Source organism: Vespula pensylvanica, chromosome 5 (assembly GCF_014466175.1).
Source record: "Vespula pensylvanica isolate Volc-1 chromosome 5, ASM1446617v1, whole genome shotgun sequence".
Lineage (NCBI taxonomy): Eukaryota > Metazoa > Arthropoda > Insecta > Hymenoptera > Vespidae > Vespula > Vespula pensylvanica.
In genome coordinates this window covers 3,824,836-3,837,499 of record NC_057689.1, presented here as the reverse complement: position 1 = coordinate 3,837,499, position 12,664 = coordinate 3,824,836, and the positions used below count along the sequence as shown (strand labels likewise).

Here is a 12,664-nt window from a genome sequence, read left to right as displayed (position 1 = left end):
CGGGGACCTTCCGCGTGTTAGGCGGATGTGATAACCACTACACCACGGAAACAATTTGATCTCGTTACATTTATATAACGATTCCAATTGAAAAAATGTTTTCTTAAACTTGATAGATTTCGACTAACAAATATACTTTTCATACAAATCGATTAGTTCTTTAATCGGAAAAAAAGTACGATATCTCAGTATTATAATCTCTTGTTATTTTTTTTTTTTATATTATTTTAATAACATTAAAAATATGTAATTCTTTACAATGTTATAATGTTAAACGTAATATATGTATCAGTAATTCGATTGTTTGAGGATACAATTATTTAGTTAAATAGACGAAAAAAAATTTGTTTCCGCCCGGGATCGAACCGGGGACCTTCCGCGTGTTAGGCGGATGTGATAACCACTACACCACGGAAACTTGATGACGAAGTTTAGGTCCATAAGAAATCCGTTCGTTTTCTAACTATGATTACTCTCTATTCTTTATTGTTTTTAATTTTTAATTAATTATACATTTTAATTTTTTACCTTTACAAGGATTGGCATTGATTAATAGACATCTGTGCTAAATTTTTATCAGATAATAATTGATACATATATATATTGTTTCGATAGAAATTGAACGACTTCGATTCGAGAGGATACACCGTATATTTGATTATAATACGTGTAGCTATTTTTGGTCCTTTTAATTTTCAGATAATCTAATTTTTACAGTTTTATTTCAGTCGTTGTAATTTATAAGATTATTTTTGTTTATTTCGAGGATTTTTTTTTGTTTTTCATTCGGAGTAATTTATTTTACGTATTGACGTTTTCTCTGCGATATCTCTTTTACAAAACGAATATATATAGAAAATTTAGGATTAATCTTGAAAGAATCTGTTTTATTTCTTTCTGAGAACCTTATTTCTTTCTGAGAATTTATACGATTCCACCGATTTTTCACTAACGTTTTTCTAACGACAATAAATTCATTTACTTATTTATTACGTCTGACTTACGAACGTGTTTTCTTTCTCTGGGCTATATATATATATATATATATATATATATATATATATATATCAAATTTTACAACGCTTACAATCTTTATCATATTGTACAATTTTTGATTGGTAGATATTCATAGGATGATTTTTTGTAAATATCCGTATTATTTTCTCCAAGTAAAGCTTGAAAAAAAATTTCTATTTTTCGCGATATGACCTATCATACGTATGATTTTTATCGCTCTTACGAATTATATATGTATATCGAGCGTATATCCAGAAATTCAATACGAATTCAGAATTCTCTCTTGCATGGTCAATAATTTTATATCGCAATCGAAAATATTACGATTAATATCTCTATTTGGTAATATAAAGAAATATCAGAAAATAATAATTCGGATTTTAATATATATATATATATATATATATATATATATATACATACGTATGGATTAATATACGATGAACCCACGTACAATGAACTCACATACGATGAACTCACGTACTTACTTATCTCGTCAGATGCACCATTCACAAACACGTGCTCTTTATCATATATATACGATAAAGATAAATAGATTCTGCTTCTTTTATAAATTAAACAGATTTCGTTGAAGCTTGAAAATATTTAAGCCTCATGAGACAGAGAGAGAGAGAGAGAGAGAAAGAGAGAAAGAGAGAAAGAGAGAGAGATAGAGTTATTACATATGCAGTTGCAGTTTGGTACGATCGAGTTATCCTTTTGCCATATGTTACACAAACATGTCATTAATAATCCGTAAAACAAACTTGCATAATCTCTTCTGGTGTTGCGTCACAAGAACGTGCCCATTCCTCTAATCATTTCTGAACGCGCACGAGCGTAGCTATGTATTTACGTGTACTCTCCTCGAGGCCTTCGGCTTGGCTTTGAATATTCACGGTTTAATCCAAACTTTCATCTTATCGATGCAAACCATACTCTCCTGGATTGACTGTCGTGTGTAGGAGAAAGGTACGCGAATTGCCGAGAGCTTAAAGTCATACACCTACATAAGTATAATATGTACGTACATATGTACGTTCGATATATTACCGATAAGACATAAAATCGTCATTATTCGTCGAGCCTTTATTTATTTGATCGATATTTCCATTAATTAATGATAAACATTTTGTAAAATAAATGTTGTTCATTATATATGAACATTTTCTATGAATATTGATATTTATAATAAAATATTAGTACGTATCTAACGTATGTGGTCAACGTAAATAATTAAGCGTCGGAGTTGCGCCTGGATTATGTCTGAATCGCGTTTGGATTTAATATAAATAACGACGATTTATTTGAAATGCTAAGAAATTATTATATTCATAAATATTTTAATTAATATATTAACAGGTTTTGTATTAATCGCTTGTAAACTGATCACCTATATTACGTACTATTGCTTTATTAGAAATATTGACTATTTATTTAAAATCATAATTAAAAATCTTTCCAAATATTGATCCAATTCAATAAATCACTATCATTGTTTGTTTATTCCTCTTGTCACTCGTCTTTTTTATTTGTAAATTTAATGAAAGTTGCTCTTCGTTTTTTATCCTTTTGCTCTTTCCTTTTTTGCAGCTAATTACAAACTTTAATCACACAGCGCGTTCCGGTCGTTTTTTTTCTTTTTTCTCTCTCGCTTTTTTTCTTTGTAGATTTTATCGTACTACGATATTTACTTTATTTAGTATAACAAGTCTCTTCCTCTTTCTTTCTCTCTCTCTATTACGATCTTAATTTCACAGTTTTTAAGTTCGATTCATCGTTTAAGAAGATGTCCAAGCTTCTTTCATCAAAGCTTCTCTCCACTTGATACCAACTTCCGTTAAAGTCACTCGTGTACCTTTTCTTCTCTTTTTCTTTTTTTTTTGTCGATGTCACTTCGCTTCTCAACTTCTGTCTCCTTTCTTGCGTTGCTTGACTTTTACTCGTTCACGCTTTTTTAGCCGAAAGAGTTTCCTTCTTTTACGAGCGAGAAAATTCTTGCGTATACATTTTTTTTCTTTTCTTTTCTTTTTTTTTTTTTTTCCCGAAAAATCCCGAGATAAAAAGTTGAAATTTCTTTTACATTCACGAATATATGTCCTCTTTATCTACGATTCATTATTTTTCATTCGTACATTTTATCACGGATAAATTTAATCAGATTATTTTGTTTGGTTTCATCGAGCGATAAGAGTTTTTCGAACGAAAATAACTGCGAAATATATTCTAATCGTGTGAGGTCAACCAAAAGGATCGACTGACAGTTCCATGAAGCTTTCTGTGTTACATCGATATATTCCAGTATAGCTTAGCTAATGTAATATTGTGGTGTTTATGCAATTACGCACAATATACTGTAAATGCCTCTCTAGAATTAATTAATATCCTGTTTGGTACATTCGCTAATAAATTTATTGATCGTATCGATTATGAATAATAACGTAGATACATACATGATTTTACGATATAAAGGAACTTTGGATTAGTTTGATTTATCGTCTCATTTTCTCTTTGATAGTTTCTAAACTATTAATCTATTTTGATATCGTCGTACAATTATTATCATCTTTACGCTTATATTTCTTAAGTTAATCCTTTACAGAGAATTGTTTTTTCCTTTCTACGGCGTTATCAAATTAACACAACTATTCTCTACGGTATATTTATACACGTTGACGTACACGAATACTGCACATCTATATTTTAGTGTAACACATGTTGGATACGTATGTATGTATATGTAAAACGAAGATCATTTGCTTTAGAAACTCCTCCCTGTCTCTCTCGAAACTATGTCATAGGATATAGGTATACTTCAGTGCGCCTATGTGGTTTCCTTCAAAGGGATTTGGACTACCTTCGTTAAATAATTCTCCTGTAAACATAGATCGTCGTTAAAGCAGCGTCATTTAACCAATATCGTGCTAACGAACGATGGCTTCTGCGTTGCTTTTACTCTGCATTGTAAAAACAACGAAAATCTGTTAGCTTTATGCGCGTCAAAAAATATTTTTCTTGTTTTTTTTTTTTTCGTTTTGTTTTCCTTGCCTTTGTTTTCCTTTTTCGTTTATTTATTTATTTTTTTATATATTTTTTTTAATTTCCTTTTTTCTCTTTGTTTTTTTTTTCACGCGATAACGTCGGGTGATACGTTTCAATGATACTTCATTGAAAACATGTGAACAATGAAATCGCCCCAAATCAACTTAAACGTTCGTATTGTTCGAAGTTAGACATATAGTAGTGAGCACCAAAACATTTCAATACTTTAGTAGGATTTATCGAGGTTTTTTTTTTATTATTATTATTATAATTATTATATTATCGATACGTAAAAATATATCGTAACCACATGACTATTTGATATTCAATCAATTTTCACAATATCGTATAAAAAAGGGGAAATTTATTTCTCTCTCTCTCCCTTTTTTTTCTTTATTTCCCTGACTTTATATCATATAGATATATATGTTCATATCAAAATATCATTATAAATCCTTCATCTAGCAACGTTTTTCACAAGTTTAGAGTAGGAAAGTATAACATATTTATATCCGTCCCTATGCGTTATTTGTCAGACGACGAGATAATATAATTTGCTAAAAATTATATAACGAACTCGTAACGATGTCTCTCATTAAGAGTATTATAAAAATAAACTATATTTTCTGGGAATAATTAACCCTTACACGCGCCGTAATGTAAGTCACACGTTTGTACGTTTCATATTGCAGTACGTAATTCTTGCGTGCGTTCTCATCATTTGCCGGTTGCAAGGTGGTCCAATATGTTGCACGATAACGTTTATTGCCGACAATGAACAACCTCTGCGTTATAAAAAAAAATTTGTAAAAAGGAAAAAAAGAAAAAAAAAAAATGAGAGAGGAAAGAAAAATCAACGTGTTCATATTATCGCCTGCGAATCATCAGTGGGCGTTAACCTCCGCGGACATTATCAAAATAACATCTTTTTCTACATGGATAAATGCTTTTATTCCCTAATAATCTCGCTTTGAAGCGAAGGAATTGTATCCTGAATATTTCAAACGGATAAAGGAGATAAGAAAAAGAAAAAAAAAAAAAACGAAAACAAAAAAAGAAGAAAGAAGGAAAAAAAGAAAAGAAAAGATGGTAGAACGGGTAGGCCAAAAGTTTTCCCAAACGATTTTAAAAATTGATTACACTCTTCCGAGAGACTTTTTATACGTTAATCTTTCTTCTTCTTCTTCTTCTTCTTCTTTTTCTTTCTTTCTTTCTTTTCGAATAAAAGAAAAATTACAAGAAACCTTTTTGATCGGCCTAAAGAAAGACCTCGCACCGTCCTTTCAGAAATCATGTTATATCCGTTTTTCAATTCGAAAGGATAATTAATCGAAAGCTTATCGCGGGTGTTGGAATTGATCAAGCTTTGGTTTGGACCGTTTTGTCGAGGGATCGTTCGAGGGGTTAACTACTTCCTTCTTTCGCGACAAACGCATGTACCGACACAGTTGAAAGAAGTAAAAGTTTCAGACCTTTGCTCTCTCTAGTTTTTCTTCCTCGTTGGTCTCCTTGGACTTGGAGGTCCGGTAAATAAATGAATACGCCTGCTGGTCGTTCCCGTCGCCCATAGAAACGAACGAGTTCAACTCTCTCGTCGTCTCTCGTCGTTTCTCTTTTCTTTTCTTTTCTTTTCTTTTCTTTTCTTTTCTTTTCTTTTCTCCCCTTTTTCTACCCTTCTCCTCTCTCTTCTTCTCTTTTCGTTTCGTTTCGTTTCGTTTCGTTACGTTACGTTTTCTTTCTTTTCTATTTTTTTCCACCCTCTCCACCTCCCTCTTTGCACATGCTCCCTTTTTTTCTTTTCTTACTCTATCTCACTCTTGGCACTTTGTGTTGCGGTAGGATTGATTCATACACACGGGAAAAGGTGAATCTAATCCGCAAAATCGCATTTTATCGCATCCCAGGCCAGCCAGGATCAACGTATTGGTGTGCTTCTCGTAAAGTTACTTTATCTTCAAGGAGAATTAATTCCCTTTGGAGAATCTTTCGAACGTTGAAAAAAAAAAAATAATAACAAATAACACGTTACCGCGTATTATCGGGTATTTGTCGTCGTCTGAAAGAACGGAGAGGAAATTAATAATAAGAAAAAAAAAAAAGTATAAAGAACAGAGAAAAAGAAAAAAGAATGATAAAATAAAAGGAAAGAAAGAGAAGAAAAAAAAAACAGTAGAAAGGAAAAATTGATCGACTCTTTTCATTCAAAGGGTCGTACAAAAGACCAGCAAGACCATTCGTGTTGCTTCATTCGCGCGATTCACGATTCCGCACCTCTTTGGTGCTTTCACTTTATTGCTCACGGGTCATTATTCTGGAATTAAGTGGCTAGAGATTCTGCCATGTAAACGGACGGGCTTGAATTCTACCACAGGAGAAAGCAGCTTTATTATATACAGCGATATTCCTATTACCAAAGTGCAAAGTTTTGTTATTGACACGTTAAAAGCTAAATTTCGTTATATTATTATAGAATATTTTTTACGAACTTTTTTGTCATCAGTTTGTTACGGCTTGTAACGCAGTCAGGTATATTATATCCAGAGAAAGAGCAAAAAGCTTATGAGTGGGCGTAGTTACATTTATTGTATGGAACAGGAACAATATGCATACGTATATATGTATGCGTGTGATGGGTCAGGGTGTAACTAATTCATATGCTTTTGTTACTAGAGTAATGTAAGTTTTTACATTTGTGAAATTAGTTTCTCAATTTTGCCATGATCCCAAAGTCTGAACATCGCTATTTTCTTCAAATACATTTACGTAGCGCGTATTATGGATTATTCATCTTCTTTTTCCTTTTTTTTTTTTTTTTCTTTCATATTGAAAAATTGAACACCTTTTTTTTTTCTCGCACGGAAATCGATATGCCAATACTTTTTTACGATAAAAAAAATTTTCCTTTTAATTTCCTGTAAACGTAAAAAGATAGACATTATAGTCGCTCCAATTCGTCATAATTGAATAGAACTATGGAGCTGGCCCTAATTGACGATTTAATGAGGGACAGAGATGGAGCTAATTGCTATCCAATTTCTCAAGGAATCCGTTTTGTGTTCGTCACAAAGCGGCTGCATCTAGAAATTCTCTTCGTATATAGTCACAAAGAGTATCTTAATCATTTTAATAATTTACGCTTGATAAAACATCGAATGGGAGATAGGACAAAACAAGGTAAAATGTGAATTAATACATATTCGACAGGATCGGTATTTATTGATTTCTTATAATTTATTTATAATTAGTTCCCTTAAGATAAATTTTTTAACGTTAGAACCGAATTAATGCGTTTTATCTTTAAACCGTTTGAAGGACAGGTTAATTATAAACTTTGACAACCTTGACGTATTTCGATCTAAACGGTGGAAAGTAATTAAAAAGAAAAAGGTAATTAGAGGCCTAACTTGATTGTCATATTATTTTCAAAAGAGGTTGACGTTTGATTTAAAAATACGTTTCGGAAAATATCCATTTTGAGAGAGTTTAGAAAGGTGTGAATCGTTGCCGTATAAGAAAGTCATTATTTCGCAGGAAGCTTAGAAATTGCAAAAGGAATAGGAGGTAATCGAAAGTTACGCGTTAGAAATTCTTGACGTTAGGTGAGACCGTTTAATTTCAAAGGCCAATGATATTAGGAAGCTATGGTATATAACTTAGTAAGCCGTCTACTTTCTAATGGTTCACTGTTAAAACCAGCACTAACTTTAAGTAATGAGTCCATGGACTTTCTTCATGGAAAGATAAATCTTCGTAGAGAGACATGAACTTGCGTGCTTTGTGCCACGCGAAAAAGACAGACATTATTTCGTGAAAAGTGAAATACCTTTTCTTTCGTCGTAAGTTTTCAACTAACAAAAATTTGTTATCTCGATAACATGAAAGGAATGGCGCGAACAAGCTTTCGTCCATTTACTCGAAGAAACTTTCAAATATATTATAACGCTACGGATACGGTTATCATATTAAATTATAATTAAAACTATGCAGTTATAAAAACATTGAAAAATTGGAACGCTCGGATATACTTACACGGATACGTTTCAACGTTATCCAATAATAGTCATATTTATCGTTTCGAAGTTCACATTTTCTATAGCGTGCTCCTACGATGTTAGACGTGTAATCTCCAGCTTCTTTAAAATTCCATTTATCGATAGGACGATAGGAGAGAAGCTTTGATATCGTTTTCTTATATGCAACCTCCTTTCATTGTCGTATCTCGAAGCTTTCAGTCAGCAACGTTTACCCTCCCATACGAAGAATCGTGCGATACACGAAGGAAACGATTACTTTGTCAGTAACTTCGTAAATTATGTATGACAGAAAAGATCGACAAAATCTTACGCTATATGAGTATAGGTATATGTAAAAGAGATTGAAAGAGAAAGAGAAGGAATAGAGTGTGAGAGGGACGAAGAGAGAAAGAGGTAGAAAAAGAAAGAAAATTTACTTGCTGTGCTTGTGTCCGTCGAAGCAGATCCTTCGTAGATGCGAGAGGGGGCAAAGTACCCTTTAAAATTCAGGAGAACATCGTCCAGAGAGGATTTCACGGGCTGGAAGTGTCGAGCTACAAAGTGGCCCCTTGAAGTACGTAATTTAAAAACACGTGGCCGATGGAGAAGGAGGTTTTTCTCAGAAAGGACCATCGACTTCTTGGCAGTAAAAGAGAGAAGAAAAAAGAAAATATAAAGGAAAAGTAAAGAAGAGAAGAAAAAAGGAAAAGAGGATAGGGAAGGGAAGGGAAAGGAAGGAAGGAAGGAAGGAAGGAAGGAAGGAAGGAAGGAAGGAAGGAAGGAAGGAAGGAAGGAAGGAATGAAGAAAAGGAGGAAGGGTGGAAAGGAGGAAGGTACAGAAACTGGATCCTTCGAGGCACCATTAATGGACTCGTGACTTGTGGACGAAGCGCGAGAGATGAATGGCCCTTGATAACGGTATGTTGTACGGTCCGATGTTCAAAGACATGGATAAAATGGATAAAAGATAAATATGTTGCTGAAGGTGTGTTGTAAAGGGATTGGATTTACGAATCGATAAGTAAACGGCATTAACGTTTCGTAAGATAATTAACGAACTAAATTCGTTCCTCTATATAATTTCAATCTCGTAAAACGTGCTTTTGACGTTGGCTTTGTCAAACTTTTGTCGAGAGAAAAGTTTCGTATTGCTTGATAAACCAGCCGGCATTGTTATTTTCCAATATCCACGAATTTCATCGTCATATTTCCTTGATATAATAGAATCGTCGCGATATTATAGCACGCGTATGTGCAAAATATGTATAGGTAGATTATTTCAAGGCGGATCGTTTAAATGCGCAAACTCACCCCGTGACTATTGCTCTAGGAAGTCGGCCGAGTAGGCGACGTTCGCGAATTCACGCATGACACTGAAATTTAGGTGTCAACGTGCAGAGAGCACAAGAAGGAGAGAAAGATAGGTGTAAAGGCATAGTCGAAGAGGCACGCGCACACAATACCCGTCAGTCTCAGACGCGTTCCAACCAAACGTAGGTATATTCTCCTTCGGCAGTTGTGTGCAAGTGTCACTCATGTTCACGGACGTGCACGTAGGTGTACAAGTTATTGCAATACAGAAACATTTCGTATTTTCTTACGTAAAACCTATTTTGTCCGCCAGTCTGCATCCATCTCCTTCCTTAAAATATTTTCGATCGAATGGCTAAAACGAAATGCATAGGTAATATACCAAAATCATTTTTCTCCCTGAAATTTAAAAATCTATTCACGATATGACACTGTATATTCCTTCGTTTCTTCGTTTTACCATTCGCTTCGAATCTATGTTACGTAATCGATGACCCTTCTTTAACCTTTGTCCTTTTACTCTTTCTATTTCTCTCTCTCTCTCTCTCTCGTCAGAAGTTTCACCCTTCGATATCTCCATTTTTACCTTCCACTTGATATTTCTCATTTCCAATTCTGTAAATCTGTGACGTTCTATTTAAAATGGACGGCTATTCGTGGAATATATCGCGATAACGCGTTCGAGATTACACACATATATATATATGTATATGTATACGCATGTATGTATGTATGTATGTATATAAATATATATAAAATAGATATTTTATTAACGGATTTCCCGTACGATTAAATATTACGCGAAATGTATCTTTATATTTTAATGATTGATTTAGAGAAAGGATAGATGTCGATATATACGCAAATCAAACGAGCTTTGTAATGTCCCTCCGTACTCGATAATTTGCATTTATATACGATAGCTTATGATGTGTAAGTTCGTCCCAGGGATTTATAAGCTTCGAGGGGTCATTTTAAAAGCACGCGTGCGTATAAATGCGCGCGTTGGACAGTTTTCTCTAAAATTTATCGGGGAATAATTCAAGCGTTCTATAAAATGTTTCGGCCGATATTTTCGTTGAAAATCGCCTAACCACGCGTCGCATTCATTCGCGTTTTCGACGTTTACGCGGTCACGTAATTTTTCACTCGAGCTCACCGAACGCGCTTTCTTTGCAGCGGACGGTTCAAATTGAAAATCATTAGCTTGAAATTGAGATGCGAATGGTTAACGAGTGTATCGTACTGCTCTCTCTCCCTCTCTCTCTCTCTCTCTTTTTCTCTCTCCCCTTTTTTCTTTCTTTTTTCTTCTTTTTCTACTTTTTCTTTTTCTGTCAACTCATTGAATGCGTCAGCTATGGTCTTTTTGCCACGTGTATTGGACGTCATGCAGACACAATGAACGTATCGGTTCGTTAACTCATGAAGACCTCGAGATAAATGCCTGAGGAGTTTCCCTTTCCTTAAGTGCCCTTCAACGCTTAATTCCGCTAGATTTAGCAGAATCCAGCCTATATCTTCCTGATATATATTTTCTGCCAGTGGAAAACCCTATCTCCCCTTTCACGGTTTCCATTCAGAGAGCCGAGGAAAGATTTTTCCTTGGCCCGGAGCCTGCGAAAATAAATACGTGATTCGAGCTCTCTTGCTCTCGCGGCCCTTTTCTCTTCTTTTGGCTTTTACTTCTTTCACCATCGGAGGACGGCCGGTCGTATATCAGTTGACTACTCGCTTGTCTAGCTCAGATACCGCTCGACTACCCCCACCGGGAGTTCCGCGAAAAATTCTCTCAAACTCGGAGATTCCATTAAGAAACCGTGTACGCGTTAGACGTCGAAAGCAGGAGCGTCTTTGGAGATGCGGGATTAAAAACTTAGCTTCCTCATCTCCTCTCTCTCTCTCTCTTTCTTTTTCTCTCTCTCACCCTCTTACTCTCGCTCTTTCTCTACTCTCTACTCTCTACTCTCTACCCTCTACTTTTACCCTTTGTCCTCTCGTTCAAAGAAAACGACGAGGATATTACAGTCGAGGTCTTTGCAATCGTGTTTAGCCAAGCGAAACGGCTTGAGCATAAACACCGACTCTTATCGGCAGCTATTCATAATTAAATTTTAATGAGGGATGAGTCGTCGGACCGGACGCGAGTGTCCAGACTTTACGGTATATCGGCAATGCACTAATTCATAGTGCATTAGTGCGGCTGCACCTCCGGTGGCTTTAATGGAGCCTGCCGGCAGTTCCTGAAGGGAAGGGTTCCGCCCTCATATCTCGCGCATCCTCGAAAGGTCTCGCATAGGACAATCTCCGTTCTGAAGCTTCTATACCAGATTCTCTGTACTCGCTGGTGCATCGAGTGGAAGTGGCCACAATCGAGTACTGTGTCGCGTAACGTTACTGCTCGCCAAGTATTAATGGTCCACCGAGCATGTCCCGAATGAAACACGTTCATCCAACCGCGAATTAATAAACTTGCACTCTGGCTATCAGGAAAATTTAACGATCGACAAGAAAGATCGCACTTTTCTATCATTTTTTTTTTCTTTTTTTTCTTTCTTCTTTTTCTTTCTCTTTTTTTTCACCTTTTTTTCTTTCACCTTTTTTATTATCACCTTTTACTACTCACCATTTACGTCATGCTGCTACATCTCCTTCTGACATAGATCGCTTAAGGATTACGAGGATATTTGTTTCCGCAAATCAGGATCGATTTATCCATACGAAATTAGAACGACGTTGTTCAATCTTTTTATCGTAAGTATAAAAACGTAGCGAGGAAAAGAAAATATCTTTTAGAACGTATAAACGATCCGAGAGACCCACTAAATTCGAATAGTGTGTATGTACTCTCGTGAATCTTGTTGGATATATCTGATGATCATTTAAAGAACGAAAGATTGAACTTAATGACTGATTAGAAAAATAACTTTGCGAGATCGATAAGAAATAAATAGAAAGAGAGAGAGATAAAAGAGTTACTTCGATTTTCTTTCGTTTTTGTTTTTTATTTATTTCTATCTTTCTTTCTTTCTCTGTTTTTTTTTTTTTTTTTTTTAACTTGTCTTTATTTTTTATCGGAATAACACGAGTAAATATTAATAGGAAAGAGGAAATTTTAGAGGGAGGAGGGAAAAAAATGCGTAGATAATAAGTGCAACGCGTTAAAAAGAACTTTCGTTTCATACGTTTCTACTATAACATAGTTTTTTATGAATTGGAAACCGAAGAGGGAAATATAAAGAGACGTGCCAAAATGCAGCTATTCTAACATCGTTTAACTTTCT

General features: G+C 34.7%; 1 protein-coding gene and 1 non-coding gene across 9 annotated transcripts in view; one reads left to right on the top strand and one right to left on the bottom strand.

Moving 5' to 3' along the window:
• LOC122629079 overlaps positions 1–12,664 on the top strand; it is a 58,593-nt gene that overhangs the window by 15,938 nt on the left and 29,991 nt on the right. The gene's annotated exons all lie outside the window — the stretch shown is intronic.
• Positions 346–418, bottom strand: Trnav-aac. Its single transcript has one exon. It is a non-coding gene; the product is annotated as a tRNA-Val (tRNA).